The 19725-nt window shown below is 39.8% G+C and overlaps 1 long non-coding RNA gene across 1 annotated transcript; it reads left to right on the top strand.

Moving 5' to 3' along the window:
* The first annotated feature begins 10912 nt into the window (after positions 1-10912).
* On the top strand, positions 10913-11461 carry LOC311088749. Its single transcript, XR_014607558.1, has 2 exons — positions 10913-11009; positions 11103-11461. It is a non-coding gene; the product is annotated as an uncharacterized lncRNA (long non-coding RNA).
* Positions 11462-19725: the final 8264 nt, after the last annotated feature.

Below are 19725 nucleotides of genomic sequence, written 5' to 3'. Positions count from 1 at the left end.
AAACATTTCATCGATTGTTATTAAGGATGTAGCACTGTCTGATCATTTCTGTATTTTCTTTGATATATTGATCTCTCCTGCCACTGAAGCTAGATCTGTGTCTGTCAAGAAGAGATGCTTAAATGAGAACACTAGTGTACTATTTATGAAGGCCATATCTTTAACACCAAGCATATCTGCTGACTCTGTTGATTCTCTCCTTTAACTCAAAAGTACAGAGTGTAATTGATGATATTGCTCCTGTGAAAGTCAGGAAGAAGACTGGCAGACAAAAGCACCTTGGAGAAACTCAACAGCAGTGCAAAATATGAGAAGACAATGCAGAAAAGTAGAGCGCATGTGGCGGAAGACAAAACTTGCAGTCCATTATAACATCTACAAAGACTGCATCCATGCTTTCAATGTGGAACTAGGCAAACCTAGACAGACTTTCTTCTCAAATATTATAAACAACAATTTAAACAACACACACACACACTCTTTTTGCTACTGTAGAGAGACTGACTGTAGTGAGTCTAACAAACCCCCCAAGCCAGATTCCCAGTGAAATGCTCTCAGACAACAAGTGCAGTGAGTTTGCTTTCTTCTTCTCTGAGAAAATCAATAATATCAGAAAGACGATCAGCACATCCTTGTGTGGCACTGAGGTAAAACAGATCAGATCACATCCTCAGAAAGTTACTATGTCTGATTTCGAAGAAATTAATGGTAAAATTTTGGAAGAAACCGTACAGCACCTTAAAACATCAACCTGCGCTCTTGACACACTCCCCACCTCCTTTTTCAAAAGTGTGTTAAACTGCTTAGGAGCAGATCTCCTAGAAGTGGTAAATGCCTCACTTCTCTCTGGGAGTTTTCCAAACTCCCTTAAAACTGCAGTTGTCAAGCCCCTCCTGAAAAAGAGCAATCTGGATAGCAGACCAATCTCAAATCTTCCTTTCATGGGCAAGATCATTAAAAAGTTGTCTTCAATCAGCTGAACAACTTCCTAATACTTTGACAATTTTCAATCTGGTTTCCGACCGCACCACAGCACAGAGACAGCGCTCATAAAGATAATAAACGATATTCGCTTAAATACTGATTCAGGCATATTATCAGTGCTGGTACTACTCGACCTCAGTGCTGCATTCGACACTGTCGATCATAACATACTTCTTGACCGGCTGGAAAACTGGCTGGGGCTTTCTGGGATAGTCCTAAAATGGTTCAGGTCATACTTAGATGGGAGAGGTTATTATGTGAGTATAGGAGACCATAAGTCTGAGTGGACATCCATGACATGCGGAGTCCCTCAAGGCTCAATTCTTGCGCCACTCCTGTTCAACCTGTATATGCTCCCAATGAGCCAAATGATGAGAAAGAACCAAATTGCTTACTGAAGTCATTGCATTTGGAAACAAAGATGAAGTTCTCAAGGTGAACGCATACCTTCACTCTAGGGGTCAAACAACTAAACATCAAGTCAGGAATCTCGGTTTGATTCTGGAGTCAGACCTTAGTTTCAGTAGTCATGTCAAAGCAATAACTAAATCAGCATACTATCATCTGAAAAATATTGCAAGAATTAGATGATTTGTTTCCAGACAAGGCTTAGAGAAACTTGTGCATGCTTTCATCACCAGCAGGGTGGATTATTGTAATGGACTCCTCACTGGCCTTCCCAAAAACACCATAAGACAGTGTCAGCTCATACAGAACGCTGAGCAGAACCAGAACAAATGAACACATCACACCAGTCCTCAGGTCTTTACACTGGCTCCCAGTTACATTTAGGATTGATTTTAAAGTATTATTACTGGTTTATAAATAACTAAATGGCCTAGGACCTCAATATATTGCAGATATGCTCACTGAATATAAACCCAAAAGATCACTCAGATCATTAGGATCACATCAACTAGAAATACCAAGGGTTCACTCTAAGCATGACGAGTCTGCTTTTAGCTATTATGCTGGGACCAGCTTCCAGAAGAGATCAGATGTGCTCCTACAGTATCACATTCAAATCCAGACTCAAAACACTTCTGTTTAGCTGTGCATTTACTGAATGAGCACTGTGCCAATGTTCGTCCGACTGATTACACTGTATTTTATTTCTGCATCCTCATTTTGATTCTAAACTAAAATAGCACTGAAAATTGGATAAGAGACAAACATAAATTACTTAATTGGAGAAAGTGAGAGATGAAACCATGCTGATGCCCTGGGTCTGTGGTGGAGTAGTGAGTTTGACGTGATTAAACTCGAGGTTCTGTGGGGTACGGACTGGATCGACTCCATTCCTAGAGCTTCCGAGCAAATGTTTTTTTTGGGGTGCGGACTGATGGGGCAGTGAACCCGAGGAGTCAGTCCTAGAGCTCCTCCTGTCTGATTTTAGGGAAAAATCGGGTCCATCGGAGACGTCCAATGGAATTCTTTGGCATGCCGAATAAACACCACAGACACAGTGTAAGAGTAAAATGATATGCAAAATAAGATACACCGGTGTTTTGCCAGATGAGAAGTTTATTCTATGTATCATCTTTTTACTACTTTAATTTATTTTACTCTAATTCATGTTATAACTGTATCATTTATCTCTTTTAATTCCTTTTATAACTGTTTTATTTTCCCTTGCTTTTATTTTGTGCTTATTTTCTATGCAAAGCTCTTTTGCAAATTGCCATAAGTTGTCACGGTCACCAGCTCTGTCACCTCTACCGCACTTCACTTCCCAGCATCCCTCATGTTTCCCACCTGCACACCATCAGCCATCACCTAATTACATCAGCACCTGCACCTCATCATCAGCACTCCCTATAAAGAGACACTTCTCCTGCACTCCCTTGTCTGGTCTTGTCTAACTGTGTACAGACTCATGCTGCAACTCCCTGTTACCCGACTTGCCCATCCTGTGGTGTGTGTTCAGCCTGTACCATCCTTCAACCACCTGCACCTGTGATCCTCATATTCCACCCAGTTAAGTCACAGTGCAACTGCTTGAACTTCACATTCACCCTTCCATCGACCAGTGTTTGTCCCTGCATCCTATTAATAAACTTTGTTTATACGATCACCTGTCTGTTCTCTTCCGTTGTGTGGCAATAGTGTGATATTTTAATTCCTTTCTATGTAAAGCATTTTGAATTGCCATAGTGTGTGAAATGTGCTATATAAATAAACTTGCCTTGCCTAATGTTTGTGCTGTCTTTTGTGAACGTTTTGCACAGTTTTTAATATATACTAAATTATCTTTCATGGTTATTGCAACTCTGCAGTGGCTCCCTATTAGACATCGCATACATTTTTAAATATTGCTGATTACTTACAAAGCACTAAATGTTTTAGCTCCGCAGTACTTGAGCGAGCTCTTAACGCATTATAGTCCTTCACGTCTATTGCGATCTCAAAATTCCGGCCAGTTGATAATACCTAGAATATCAAAGTCGACTGCTGGCGGTAGATCCTTTTCCCCATTTAGCACCAAAACTCTGGAACAGTCTTCCTTGTCCGGGAAGCAGACACACTCTGTCAGTTCAAATCTAGACTAAAAACACACCTCTTTGGCCTAACATACACATAACACATTATAGACTTCTATAATTCAATATTAGGCTGCATAGATTAGGCCAGCCGGAACTGGGAACACTTCCCATAAATCCTGATGTACTCGTTACATCATAAGAAGAATGGCGTCTACGCTAATATTAGTCTCTCTGTTTGCCACAGTCCGCCGGATCCAGGCCGTATCCAGATCTGATGAAGGACCTGCGCCTGGACGTGACGACAGCGCAGTCCTGAAGTGTCAACTAGTCTCTCCCCTGTGAAGGCCTCCCTCCCCTCTCTTTACCTCTCTACAGATAAAGCGTTGTCAAAATAGTTCCGGTTCACATGGCTATGCGGAAGCGATACATAATTCTGTATTATAAATTTTTAAGGCCAGACAAGTAATTTGTTGAGGTCAATTTGTAAAGAAAGACTACACGCCTGCGCACATATATATTCAAACACGCATACCTTTAGACTGAACATGTAATACGCGTGTGCACGCCATCAGCGTTTTCACAGGTTTGCGTTTTTGAAGTTTGCGCAGAGAGAACCTTTTTTCAAAAATGTTCAAGGCTTGCACCTTGGAACCTATTTCAAGGTTTGCATTCTCGAGCCACCAGGCACTGTTGTTGTGCGAGTGAGCAGCCGGAGCGTGTTAAGGGTGTCTCACACACACACACTGTTAGAAAGGTGTTGTGTAAGCGGCCCCAAAGTTAATAACTAATGATCTTTGCATCAGAACTTAAGTGAATCAATCAAAACTAGCTTGACAATAACTTTATTCTAGAGCTGCTGTAAAGCCAAACAATCTCTGTTACTTTAATTTCCTACTATCACTGTAAAGCTGCTTTTAAACAGTCTATATTGTTAAAAGCACTATATAAATGAAGGTGACTTGACTTGATGTTTGAAGTTTTGCCTTAAAGACTCTAAGTTAGTTCAATTGGGTCAGAGTTATTTCAGGAAATTGTTTTGAACATATATACGCAGCTGGACGATCTCCCTCTGGACGTTTGTGTCCACGGAGGGGAATGTGACCTGCAGGTCAGCCTCATAAAGCCTTATCTTCTCAAATCACCCAACAGAGCTGCCTCATGGATCGTGTTAAGATGCTGTACAGAGTCAGAGCATTTTCTCTCTCTCTCTCTCTCTCTCTCTCTCTCTCTCTCTCTCTCTCTCTCTCTCTCTCTCTCTCTCTCTCTCTCTCTCTCTCTCTCTCTCTCTATATATATATATATAGTATTCCTACGTGTATTGCATTAGCTTAAACTGTCATAGCACTTGCATATTGTTGTCCTATTGTTAATTTAACTGTAAATCGCTTTGGATAAAAGCTTCTGCTAAATGACTAAATGTAAAATTGGCTTGACATTGGACATTCGCACATTTGGGGACCGTCTCTAAAGTTGCATACAACATTGGCATACACGTTTCTAACTTCAATAGCAAACTTAAATTTATTTGAATAAATATCAAATCCAAAGGGTGCGCATTATGCCTGACACTACATGAACACTTTACAGTTTTATGACTGTAAGTCGTTCTATTCAAATGCTATCGGAGTTAGAAACGTGTATACCAAAGTCGTATACACTTTAGAGACGGTCCCTAAATGTGCGAATGTCCAACATCAAGCCATCTTTATGCCAGTCTATCACTGGGAAACGCTCAGCTTTGCGCATTATTCTGAGTCCATCTGCTTGCCTGCGAGTTTGGTCTTTTACATCACTGTAGTCCATTAAGCCACGTTAAGCGTTGTATATGTCCAGCAGGGGAATCCTGAAGTATTGAGGGAAATCTCGTTCACGGTAGAGAAAGATGCATGTAGGCTACACAGGAAAAGTAACTGTGAAGACACTGAATTTAACATAAAACAGCCGTCATAATAATCACAAATACACTTACATTGCTGTAAATGAGTTTTATGAATGAATGACTTGCTCTAATTTTGCTGGTCTTCGTCAACAACAAGCGCTTTTGCACCATCTGCTGGTGAGGTCGACTAACAGCAGATGGAGAGTATGCTCGGTAATCTATTGCTTTTCCTGCAGTTTCTGGACGTCAATATTGAATTTACTGTCGAATTTGTACCACTGAATTTGTGAAAGCTAATTTGCAAAGCGAAATAAAATGGACCGAAAATTGCCTGTTGAATATTATAGGTTGTATTTTTAAACAGTTTGAATATTTTGGAAGTGAAATATGAATGGTGAATATGGATTATTGAATTTTTAATAATGAAAAGGTGTTTGAAATGTTTTTAATTGAAATATTCACAGCTTAAATATTCAACCATGTTGAATTTCAGCCCATAAAAATGCAAGCCCTAAAAATACAATGCATTAAAATGCAAGCATGGTTAATGCAATGCCTATTTTTTTTCAAGTAGTGCAATTCAACTGGCTTTTTATTTCAAAAACATTTGACATTATTTTACTTCCATAGACGTCTAGGCTAAAACAAAGCAAAATTTGGGCTGTCATTGAAAAATTAATAGACGTCTAAACCATAGTCCAAGAATAGACTAGTCATCAATTAGATAACAAAGAAATGAAATGAGTGAAGAAATGAAACCAAACACTTTGTAATCACTGTTTACTTTGCTTACATGATGGAATATCATATATCTCGCAAGTTACTTTGGCAAAAACGACATGTAACCAAATTCAAGGTTATTTTGGCAAGAAGTGGGTTACTCATAGCCGGACTATATCGGGTCTATCTATAGTTAACCTAGATGGTGAAATGACGGCTATTGCTTGCTGAGCCAATTAAGTAAGGGATAATGTAGAGCGAGGCGGTTGTTATAGCGAATACAATCCCGACAGGCTGATCAGGACCCCGACGCGTAGCGGAGCTTGAATCAGCCTGAAGGGGTTGTATTCGCTATAACAACCGCCTCGCTCTACATTATCCCGCTTATTACATGGCTACCTACCAAATAATTCAATAATTTGACACAAAATATTGATTTAAAAAGGAGTTTATTGATTTAAAAACGATTGTATTGCTTCCGCTAAAGAAAATAGTCCGTTCCGTCTCTACGGTTAGAATCCTGCATGTCCATGGCAACGCTCTGTTTTGTATGGCAACAGTGTGTTATACTTAGCAGCGGTTATCAAGAAATAACAAACCGCATTCTACATTAGCATTCAACCAAGCCATGTAATAAATTCGTAGATGGACTTGAAATAGGCTCTCACAATAGTTCACCCACAAATTATGAATGTCTTTATCCATATACAGTGAACGTATCACAGACCAGTTTCACTGGACACACAGACACACACACACACACACTCTCACACTCACTCTCACTCTCTCTCACTCTCTCTCTCTCTCTCTCTTAAACACACACACACACACACTCCCTCTCTCTCTCTCTCTCGCACACACACACACACACACACACTCACTCTCTCTCTCTCTCTCTCTCTCTCTCTCTCTCTCTTTCACTCACACACACACACACACACACGCACACACACACACACTCTCTCTCTCTCTCTCTTTCACTAACACTCACAAACACACACTCACAATCACTCTCTCTCTCTCTCTCTCTCTCAAACACACACACACACACTCTCTCTCTTTCACTCACACACACACACACACACACACACACACACACTCTCTTTCTCTCTCACTCACACACACACACACACACACACTCTCTCTCTCTCTCTCTCTCTCTCTCTTTCACTCACACACACACACACACACACACAAATGTCTAATATGATCTTCACTTGTGTTAGTTTTTTCTGTCGATTATTTCATATATCAGCGTTTACAGGGCTAGTAGTACTAAAAAGTTACTTGTCTTCTATTTTAAGTTGTCTCTCATCCAGCTCTCAGTCTCTTCCTGATATATTATATAATGAAGTGTGTGAAGTATAAACACCACCTGGATGTTTTCACCAGCAAAACAAAGACAATTGTTTCCTCTCTCCGAAAACATTCCTGACGTTCCACCTTCCTCTGACTAAACTCATTATATCGGCCCTGTGGTCCAGGACCGTCCATGATGTTTGGCAGCGATCCGTGTTGTTTCACAGTCAAACAGAGCAGGACAAAAAAAATACAGTCCACTCATCAAAACCATAATGATACGCTGTATTCAAGCACTCGACGTGGGCAGCACGGAGCTACATGAAACCAGAAGTTCATGATCTTCAGTTCTGAAAATATGAAGCCATATCAGACTAAAGAATAACAGATATTTTCTGTGTTGTGTCTGGTTCTGCTGTCCCTGAGGGACTGAGCGCCACAGAGAGAGGAAATGCCATGGAGATCGGTACATATGTGGAGAAAACACTCGTGTCAGAGCCGTCTGGGAATGTCATTGACATCTGCCCAGTAGGAGCGCTGAACTCGAAACCGAATAATTTGACCTCTTGACCCTGGAAAACCATATGCAGAAATACTTTACACACACTTTGATCTCTCACACACATCAATGTGTTCTCAGGGGCCGTTTACACGACACTGTTTTCAACTAAAAAGAGGAATTTTTTATGTGTTTTTTGCATTACGGTTACACGACATAGGGCGTTTTGGGGGCCTGAAAACATCTCAGGTTACGACTGTAACCTATGTTCCCTGAGAACAGGGAACGAGACACTGTTGAATGACGCTATTGGGGAACGCCTCCACATGAACCGGTGTCTGAAACGCTTATCAACTCGCGGCAATCGTATTGACCGGCAACGTCACTACTAGTGCAACCTATGACGTCACTACTAGTGCGACCCGGAAGTATATAAGGCATGCCTAGAGAACATGTCATCCACTTATCGTCTGAAGGGACTGTTCAGCAGGCATCCCCAAGGCATGGGCGAAAGACGCAGTGTCTCGTTCCCTGAAATAAGCACTCTACAGAACGAACCTCAAGATGATGCCTGCAACGTGATACTCAATGCTTTTGCAATGCTAAGCACCCAACTCGTTGTGGAGCCGCCTTCAAGGAGGCCTGTTAAGGCCTAACTACTTGATAGCGAGACTACTAGCAGAGCTAGCCTCATAAGCAAGATGCTCTCCCAGAATCTGTGGGCCTGGGTTTACTGGGATTTACTCATTTAACAGACGCTTTTATCCAAACCGACTTACAAATTAGGAGAGCAATAGAAGCAGTTAAACTAACAATAGGACAACAATATGTAAGTGCTGTGTCCCTTCCCAGTTTGGTCTAACGCAGTATATGCAATTTTTTTTTTTTTTATGGATCTTGATTAATGGATCAAGTGTTGCCGAAAAAGATGCATCTTCAGCTGTTTCTTGAAAACGGCTACGGACTCAGCAGCTCTGGTTGAGTTGGGCAGATCATTCCACCAGCAGGGAACAGTCAAGGTAAAGGTCCGTGAGAGTGATTTTCTCTTTGAGATGGCACTATGAGACGACGTTTATATGCAGAACGCAAGTTTCTGGATGGCACGTAAGTCTGGAGTAATGAGTTTAGGTAAAAGGGAGCAGAGCCAGTGGTTGTTCTGTAGGCAAGCATCAGTGCCTTGAATTTGATGCGAGTGGCAACTGGTAACTAGTGCAATTTAGGGAGGACATTATCAACTGGCTGTGTGCTCAGCAAAAGTGCTTATCGACCCTTGAAGCAAGGGGAGTACAAACATTAGGCTACCGGACTATCGATTAGACTCACAGTAAGGCCTACCACTCTGAATGTCATGGGCGTCAGCCCGGACAGTGCTTAGGCTCTAAGGGAGTGTACTCAAAACCGACCCAAATGGGAGAGAGTACTTACATGCCCACGAGGGCCGACACATGAATATCACCTGTCTGAAGTTCAGAGCTTTAGTCTCATTTCAAACGACTCTCTAAAGTGATGGGAGCCCTGCTATTCTAATACAAGATGGCTATCAAGGTGCCCCGACAAGGGCAAACGCTTGGTGTTGTAGTCTATCTGGAGCTTGTACAGAGCGGTGGCCTCAGTTGAATAACTCCCCATTGTGAGGAAGCCATCTCACGCTACACTGAGTTTATCTGTTTGATGCTCGGATGAACGGTGGCCTCACTGGAGAATTCTCCATGAGATGAAGCCAACCTGTTCACTACTGGGTGACCACAGACTGGCACTACCCACTGCATAAACCTGACGACTCTAACAAAAGAGGAGGCCTATGGAAAGGGTATGCATAGCCTACCTATATAAGGTAACTTCAGGGCCCTAATAAAATACTTCTATAAGAAAGCCTAACCAACACACCACTTAATAGTTTCTAAACCTTTCTTGTTCAAACTTACTAACTCTCGAAAAGGGAGGAAACCTACAAAGGCCTAAACATTACTCTCAGAATGTTCAGTGAATATATTGCCCTTAGTTCTGTCAGTACTTGGTCTAATGTCGTCTGTTTCTTGTATTTCCTTGTTTGTGGATTACTTTTTTTTTTTTTTTTCATTTTATTAAAGTGTTTATTATGCTGCAATTGGATCCACTACGCTTACTTAATGATCATCTTCATCATGAAGGCCGATTCACACTGCACCGACAGGGTAACACACAGATCCGACAAAACTCAATGAAGTGTCTGTCTGCCTCTGTCGTTGCGGTGTGAATCGGCCTTTACGTTACACACATATTCAGTCAAGCGTGTCCAAATATTTTACTGCTATAAATAAACTTGCCTGTTTCAAATTTAGGTCCTCAATGTTTTACAAAGGTAAAAAATATGAAATCTATTCAAAGTTTAATAAATTCATCCTGGCTTAAACTAAATGATTAATAATAGGGTCTCAGGTTAATAGGTAATATCAGTTTACATTTCAAAACATTCTTTTTGCCATTAATTGTAATAATCCAGTGAGATTTGTGTATGCACAAGGAGTCTGACAACAGCCGGTATGATCTGATCTCAGCATCATCGAGTCCGTCTGTGATTACATGAAGAAACAGAAAAAACTGAGACTAAATCCAGAAGAAACTGTGAATACTAAAATACTAACATGCCTAAGACTTTTGCACAGTACTGTATATTCAGTTATTATGGGATTTCCTTCAATGCTTTCAGAATCTTTACTTTTTAAAATAGATTTGTTTGTGTATCTGTAAAATATATTTTTATATTAACATATTTTAATGACAGTATATTGAACAAAAATTAATTCTTTTATTTATCAAAATAAACTGAAAATGGTGCGACTTTGCTGAAGTGATTGTTTTGAACAAGTATTAAGTTAGACATAAGGCAATTATTATTTTATTAATTATTATTTTATTAATTAAAATTATTATTTTAGATAAAGTATTTGTATCAATACTGTGTGTCTTTGTCAGGACTCGGGTTTGATCTTCCTCTTTTTTCTTCCTCTTTTGTGTTTGTTTCTATTTTTTCCATCTTTTCCACATTTTGCGCACAGCTGTTTGTGTTTCGCAATCAGAGCATCTGCTCGTTTGCGCTCAACTCTCCCCTTTTTTCTTGATTTCTCAGCTATATTTATACTTCCTTTCACTTTGCTCTCTATCAGTATGTTGTGAACCTTTTGTTGGTCATTTACCGTTTTTTTCCTTGTTTAGGAGTTTTATTTTATTTGTATCTAACATATTTTTCTCTGCCCAGTTGTGTTGCGGTTCCCTGTTCCCCTCCAGCATTCGCTGGTCTTGGACTGGTCTATCGCTGCTGATCATTAGGACTGTTACTGGTACTGGACTTTGGATTTCCCTGGGTTACCGTTTGCCTTTCTGGACTGATTTCTGCTGTGAACTACTGCCTGTTTCTGATTGTGAGCTGGGATGTCCCTGTTGGTTCTGTTTGCTCCTCGCCTGACTACCCTGCTTGTCTGACCCTGATTCTCGCCTCACGATTTGGATTTGATTATCCAGGACTCTGATCACTGCCAGGCTATTCTGCTGTTTTTCTGTTCAGGAGCCGTGCTGCTTGAACTGTATTACCATTTCAATATATTGAAGTTAAGCATTCTTCTGTTTTTGGGTCCTCCTTCCTCAGAACTACAGTCTTTTGCCCCAATTCTGGTTTTACTCCTTGTGTTTGTGGGGTTAAATACCCTCCATGGAACCTCATTAATTTATAAGCTTTTTAAACATTTTCACACAAAATCTGTTGCTCCATCAATGTTCAATACAAATATATATATATATATGTATATATATATATATATATATATGCCTCGCTCTACATTATCCCTTATATATATATATATATATATATATATATATATATATATATATATATATATATATATATATATATATATATATATATATATATATAAGCATACGTTTCTTAGGGTGTGCCTTCAGTCCTGTCATTGTCTAATGTTGTGCTCAGGGAGATGTGAGTCAACCGCTATGGCAAGCCATTTTAACATTTAACAGCTAGACTGGATATGTGTTGCAGATATCTGTAATTCAGTTTTGCCTAGTCAAAAAGAACATTTCAGATATCCGCAACTACATTCTTCCTATCCATAATTGTCATTTCAGATATCCACAAAGACATTCTTCCTAGGACAAATGACGTCACTTTTGCCATTCATTTGTATGGGGTTTATCATTACAGATATCTACAATTCAATTGCAGATATCCACTATGTGAATTACGGATATCTGCAATTGAATTGTAGATATCTGTAATTCTAGTTTGAGATATCTTCAATTTGATTCTGACTAGTCATAACTCCAGTTCAAGATATCTTTAATTCACCTCAATTCAAGATATCTACATGTTCCTTTTCAGATATCTTAAATTAAGTTTTGACTAGGTGAAATGACGTTGTAGATATCTGTAACTGGAGTTATGACTAGTCAAAATGGCGTTGTAGATATCTCAAACTGGAGTTAGGGATAGTCATAATTTAATTGTAGATATCTATTATCAAGTTATAGATATCTTGAAATTAATTTTGATTAGAGATATCTGAAATTTGAGATATCTGTAACTTTCATTCTGCCTAGTCAAAATGTAATTACAGATATCTTGAATTAGAGTTTTGACTAAGCCAAATGACGTTGCAGATATCTGTATGCATGCATCACACTTTAGGCGGGAGCAGAGCGTGTTCAAATCATCAAATCACATAGCACCTGTTAACTGTTAACTTGTAATTAGCACTGATTAGCACCATGTTGAAGCAACCAGAGTTTTTAATCGTCTTTTTAATGCTGTTAGATACTGTTTCAAACTGAAAAAATTAAATAAAAAATAAGAACTAATCTGAACTAAGAACTTTTTTTCTCATCTAAGGAAGTTAATGTTATTGTACTTCCATGGCAAGAATAGCATGCATGTCAGCATCATTATTAAAGTGAATTAGTGTGAATCTCTTTCACGCATAAATCTTACGGCAACAATAACCTACTTAATTTTAAGCATGATCATAAACATAGCATTGCAAAAAAAATTTTTTTTTTTGTGTATAAAATATTGTATATACATTTTTTTATTTGTATATAAAAACATTTTCTGGTGTTTTTTTCGATTACAGCCAACGCCATGACTGCTTCTTTCTTCTTCCATTCATAGAAATAAGGAAATGAACCCACTTCTTCTTTGATTATGGCGGGGAGGGAAAATTACTTATTTATGGATATCTAAAATAGAGCAACGTCATGCACAATAATTTGCACTAGTCATAATGACGTTTGAGATATCTTTAACTTTCATTTTGCCTAGTCAAAACTGAATTACAGATATCTGCAATTGTCATTTAAGATGTGTGACGAGTTGAATGTCGTTTTCAATGACGTCATTGCAGATATCTGTAATTCAGTTTTGCCTAGTCAAAACTGAATTACAGATATCTCTATCTGTCGTTTCAACTAGTCACAATTACGTAACAGATATCTTGAATGACAATTCCAACTATCCAAAATGTAATTACGACTAGTCAGAAAGACATTATTGATATCTACAATGTTAATTCCGGATAGTCAAAATTAGCTTTTAAATGTTAAAAGGGCCTGCCATACAACCGCAGGAATAACCCACCCAACGAGCTCTTGCCCCGGGCTGCTTCATCATTCACCAGTGACAGACACTTTACAAAACATGTGTTTTAAAGAGTTTAACAGGAAAGAGTCTGATTTTTGCTTCCTACACAAATGTAACACGCACTGCACACCACCAGTGTGAGTCACCATGAAATCTAAATTTACTAGTCTTATTTAAGGTTTTATCTTAGTTACAGAATCTAAGAATCTTAGTTACAGAAACATATCTTATGTTCTCTAAACATTCTGAAACAAATAGTAACTTTTAAAAAATGTTAGACAAACTAAAACATTTCAGAAAAAAGATTCCATGAACAATGTATAAATAATGATCTTGTGGGAATTATGGATTTTTGTTTATTTATTTGTAAAGAAAAAACAAAAACAAATAAAAAACACCTTGCATCACAAGAAGTATACTGTGACTGTCCAGAAAGGAACAGATTGAACAGAATCTCAAGTTTACTAACAACATGTTAAATGTTTACAATGACTGGTGTATTTATTAGGGCTGGGTATTGGCGCAAATTTCACGATTCGATTAAAAAAACTTGCGATTCGATTCCAATCTCGATTCATTTGAGTAAAAAAATAAATAAAATCTCTCTCAACTAATGCTGTAAACTATACAGGAACGCCTGTCAACTGGTACATTACGATAATGTGTCACGGTTGTTAAATCCGTTGTCTCACTCATGCCTTGTGTCTGTGTATGTGTGGGTGTGTCTCGTTTGCGCTGATTGTTTAATGTGGGCGTTACCGCTGATTGATCCTCATCAGCGGCAGCTGCATACCATCTAGCCAGCCTATTTAATGCCTTGTCTTCTTTCGTCTTGTGTTTGTCAGATCGTTGTCTAGTTTCCCGTGTCCGTGTTTGTTCCTTGTGTTTCCCGTTCGCACTGGATATTGGATTACTTCACTCAGCACTCATCAGGATCGTCCATCTCAGTCCCTGGCCTGCGTCACCGCTGTTACATGCTTGGTTCACTCTGTAAATCATTTTATTTTCTACAAATAAAGAATCTCACAACCGCATGCTTCTCACTGCTTCCACTTTACTTCATGTGTTCGCGCATCTCGAATGACGTCACATACACATTTAACCATACATGGTCTGTCACATCCGTCTGACAATATATAACAATATATAACATTGTAACATCCTTCCTTTTTTTAATTTTTATTTATTTATATATATATGGCACTATATGCAATAAACTTGTGACCATAAAAACAACAATATAACACCATATACTCAAAGTAACTCTTCTGTGTCACAGTAACAATTAAACAGATTTAAACAAAATCTTTCAAGTGTGTTGGTTTCTTGACTAATCTGCCACATCTGGTTGTCACAACACTGTTGCTGTTATCTGAATGTTGTGTGCGTGTGTGTGTCTCTGGTACTGTCTGTGAATGTCCCTCATCCCGATGGATCTTCTGATTAGACTGTTCAATCTTGACACTCAAGTTTTGTGTTTCTGCTCTCTGTGGTCCTCCAGGCACAGTCCTGAGATGTTTCCTATTCCTCCTTACAACAGTTCCATTTTCCAGCTTGACTGAGTATGATCTGTTATTGGCAATTCTTAACACTTTTGCTGGTGTCCAGTCAGATCTGTGTTTCGTGTCCAGCTGAACTCTTACGTGTTCTCCTTGCTGGAGAGGTCTAAGATCTTTTGCTCCTCTGTTGTAGTAGAACGCTTGTTTGCGTTGGTTGTCTTTTACTGCATGTTCTGTGTTTACAACACCTGGCTGCAGGAGGCTGTCATGTGTCGGCAGTAATGTTTTAGTCCTTCTGCTCATGAGTCTTTGTGCAGGACTGGCATGGAACCCCTGAGATGGTGTGTTCCTGTGTTCTAGAATAGCTAGATATGGATCAGTCTTTGCTCTCTTTGCCTTTTCCATCAGCTGTTTGGCCGTCTTTACCGCAGACTCAGCTTTGCCGTTGCTTTGCGGATATGCTGGAGATGACGTTACATGCTTAAATTCCCAAGCCGTGCTGAACTGTTCAAATTCTTGCGAGCTGTACTGTGGTCCGTTATCAGAGATCACAGTGTCTGGGATTCCGTGTCGTGCAAAATGGGCCTTTAACTTGTGTATCACTGTACTTGACCTGGTGTCTGTGAGACAGTCTACTTCCCAGAAGTTGGAAAAGTAATCCACTGTGATGAGATATGCTCTGTTGTTAAATGAAAACAAATCTGTTCCCACTTTTGACCATGGTCTCATGGGAATGTCATGTGGGCACATTGTCTCTTTCTGCTGCCGTGCATCCACTGCTCTGCAGACTGCACAGTTTCCTATGTATGTTCTTATGGCGGCGCTCATCCCAGGCCAATATACACAGTCTCTTGCTCGGCGTAAGCAGCTTTCTATGCCTAAGTGTGATGCATGAATTCTCTCCATGATTTCTGTTCTTAGCTTTGCTGGTATTACAGCTCTCTCTCCTCTGAAAATCACCCCATGTTGCACACTAAGCTCTTCTCTTACTGAAAAAAATGGTCTCACCTCTGCTTTCAGCTGAGTTTTCTCTTCTGGCCATCCTTGGACTATCACTTGCTGTAATATCTGAAATGTCCCATCCCTAGCAGTTTCTGTCTGTATCTTTTGTAGACTTCCTTTTGATATGGGCAGGTACTGCAGCATGTTAATCGTCTCAATTTCTGTCTCTACGGATCCTTCTGAAGCACACTCCGGTAAGTACGCTCTGCTGAGGGTGTCTGCTAGGTACATTAGTCGACCTGGAACATAGACAACCTTAATATCATATCACTGAAGCCTCAAAAGCATTCTCTGCAATCTCTTAGGTGCGTCTAGAAGTGGCTTTCTTGTGATAGTTTCTAGGGGTTTGTGGTCAGAATGGACTTCTACGTTCCGGCCATAGGTGTACTGGTGGAATTTCTCCATCCCAAACAGGATTGCCAGGCATTCTTTCTCTATTTGAGCATACCCCTTTTCTGTGGGTGTAAGTGCTCTGCTGCAAAAAGCAACTGGTTGTCCTGCCTGCAGAAGTGCTGCAGCCAGCCCTGTCTCTGAGGAGTCACACTGAAGAACCAGGTCTTCTTCTGGATTATAGTATTTCAAAACAGGTGCAGAGGCAATCATTTGTTTCAATTTATTGAATGCTTCTTCCTGTATATCAGTCCATTCCCAAACCACATCTCTGTGTGTCAGTTGTCTTAATGTGTCGCAGCTATCTGACAAGTGTGCACAAAATTTGGACAGATAGTTCACCATACCTAATAATCTCTGCAGCCCCTTCACATCTGACGGCCTGGGCATCTCCACTATGGCTCTCACCTTCTCTGGATCAATCTTTAGACCTTCCGAAGTCAGTCTGTGTCCGATGTATGGCACCTCTTTCTGTTTCAGCTTGAGTTTGTTGAAATTTAGTTTGATGTTTCTGTTTCTACATCGCTCCAGTAGTTGTCTTAGTTTTTCGTTATGATCTTTCTCAGCTGTCTCATCATTATCGCCTTCCCCACAGATGAGGATGTCATCCGCTATTATCCGGATTCCTGGGAGCCCCTCCAATGCCTGAGTCAACCTGTGCTGGAAAACCTCTGGAGCCGGGCTGATCCCCATGGGCATTCTGATCCATCTATACCTGCCAAACGGAGTAGCGAAAGTAGGAAGATAACTTGACTCTTCTGAAAGCCTTACATGCCAGAATCCATCCTTTATTACATCACACACTGTAAAAACTCTCGCCTTAGTCAGATCCGGGAGAACATCGTCTATGGTAGGAAGGGGGAAGTGTTGATGCTTAAGTGCTTTGTTTAGTGGTCTTGGGTCAATACAAATTCTTAATTTTCCACTTGGTTTCTTCACCACCACCACCATGCTGCTAATCCAATCCATGCTCTTTTCCACCTGAGCTATGATGCCTCTCTCTACCAGGCTTCCTAGTTCATCTTTTAGATGTTTCATTAGTGCCACCGGAACTCTCCGCTTTGGAAGCCTCACCTGTTTAACTTCAGGATCCACCTTGAGGTTGTATTTCCCTTCCAGGCATCCATCTCCCTCAAATACATCAGCATACTTTCGTTGTATGTCTCTCTTGTCCCACGTTTCCTTTTCTCTGCATCTCTCTGTGGTAATGATATCATCAATTGCCATAATGTTTTCATGCTGTATTCTTACCAGATCCATTGCTTGCACAGCCTTGTTTCCTAGCAGGGGCACTGATGAGCTTTCCTCCACTACAATGAATTCCAGACGATAAAGTTTTCTGTTTCTGGGGTTTCTTATTTTTATTCTGCACTTCCCTATGGGTTTCAAGGTGCTCTTGTTATACATGACCAGAATCTTTTCAGTCTTTTCCATTACTGTTTCAGGGTTTAACAGTTGAATGGGTATGACGTTGCAACTGGCTCCGCAGTCTAGTTGAAATTTTACTGGCCTCTCACCTGAACTAAGGCTTAGGATTTCTTGATACGGTTCTTCTTCCATTTCTGCAACACTGTGTTTTCCTTTTCGCATTTTCTCTTTTGTTTTGCATGTGGATGCAAAATGGTTCAGCTTGCCACATTTCCTGCACTGCTTTCCGTAAGCAGGGCAACTCTGTTTTTTCCACTCATGCTGTTTTCCACAGAATTTGCACTTAGCTGGTTGTGTTTGTTTGGCACTCTGGGCCTGTCTAACTCTCTGAACTGCGTGTACTTCCGATTTCTGACCCTCAATAGTCATCACATTCTCTTTTGACAGTTCTGATGCTTTACATATCCTCACACATTTCTCAAGTGTCAGGTCCATCTCTCTTAATAGGCGTTCTCTCACGTGCGAGTTCATTATGCCGCATACTATTCTGTCTCTTATCAGAGAGTCTCTAGCAGATCCAAAATTGCATGTGTCAGCCAGCACTTTCAAATCAGTAACATACTTGTCAAACGTTTCGCCTGAGTTCTGATTTCTGTAGAAAAATTTGTATCTTTCCACAGTTTCATTCGGTATCGAATTGCAATGATTTCTGAACGCGGTTAACAGCCATTCCAGCGTCAGCTCGCCGTCGGCCGGCAGAGCCACGCTCAGCGTCTTACACAGTTCTCTTCCTGTTTCTCCGATTAGATATTGGAAAACTTTTACCTTCGTTTTGTTGTCCGCGTCTGTAAGCGACAAATCCATGTACAGGGAAAACTCCTCTTCCCATGCTTTCCAAGCTTTGGGTATGCACGTAGCATTCCAGTCAAAATTTGCTGACGGTTTCAATCCGAACGCACCCTCCATGATCGGCCCTCGTCTCTCGCAGTTGCTTTCTCGACAGCAAACTTAACTTAATCTTTCACTTTTATCTCGTACTTTACCGCTGCCACCATGTTATATGCTTGGTTCGCTCTGTAAATCACTTTATTTTCTACAAATAAAGAATCTCACAACCGCATGCTTCTCAGTGCTTCCAATTTACTTCATGCATACACATTTAACCATACATGGTCTGTCACATCCGTCTGACAATATATAACAATATATAACATATTGTAACAACCGCTCTCCTGCTGTCTGCAACGTGTGATCGACTGACTACCACTTGCTTGTCCATGGTTTCCTGAGTTCTTCCTGAGTGAACATTGACTTTCCTGAGTATATTACTGAGTGAACTTTGTTCTAATAAACCATCATTTTACTTGCAATTGCTTCCGTCTGTATTTTACGTAACATAATGTTAAAGGTTAAAATCAACAACTGGTTTGTATACAACTAAGGTGTTTTTATTATAATGTTTTTTAATGATATATGCATGTCAGACAAGTAGTTGGCAATGTCACTTTGTAAAGAAAGACTACACGCCTGCGCATACGCATTCTTTTACTAGCAGTAGGCTATTACTTTGTCTTCTAGGTAAATTTCATCTTCACAAAGCCAGAAATATTCACTGTAATCCCAATTTTAGAATTTCAGATATAAAGTCACTTTTTACTTCCTTTCAGAAAATGTCAAATCATTTGAATACAAAGGCTTCTAAAACATATCATCCTTGAGTCTGTTGTAAGGAACCTTTCATTTTTCATGATGACAATGTTATATTGTGTTTGAATCAGAAAAAGAAATTATATCTCTTGCTTATGTTTTATCATTTAATCTTTTATAATTATATATCTTGCTTCAATCATATTAAAAAAAAATCATTATTACATGTCACGGAGAAAGATGCGGAATACTGAATATAGTTTAACAAAGGGTTTACTGGTGTCTGACAAGCATGACATTCAACAATAACTGAAAAGGATGAACAG

This window comes from Abramis brama, assembly GCF_963993115.1.
Source record: "Abramis brama genome assembly, chromosome: 8".
NCBI classification, from domain to species: Eukaryota; Metazoa; Chordata; class Actinopteri; order Cypriniformes; family Leuciscidae; genus Abramis; species Abramis brama.
This window is presented reverse-complemented; position numbering and strand designations above follow the sequence as displayed.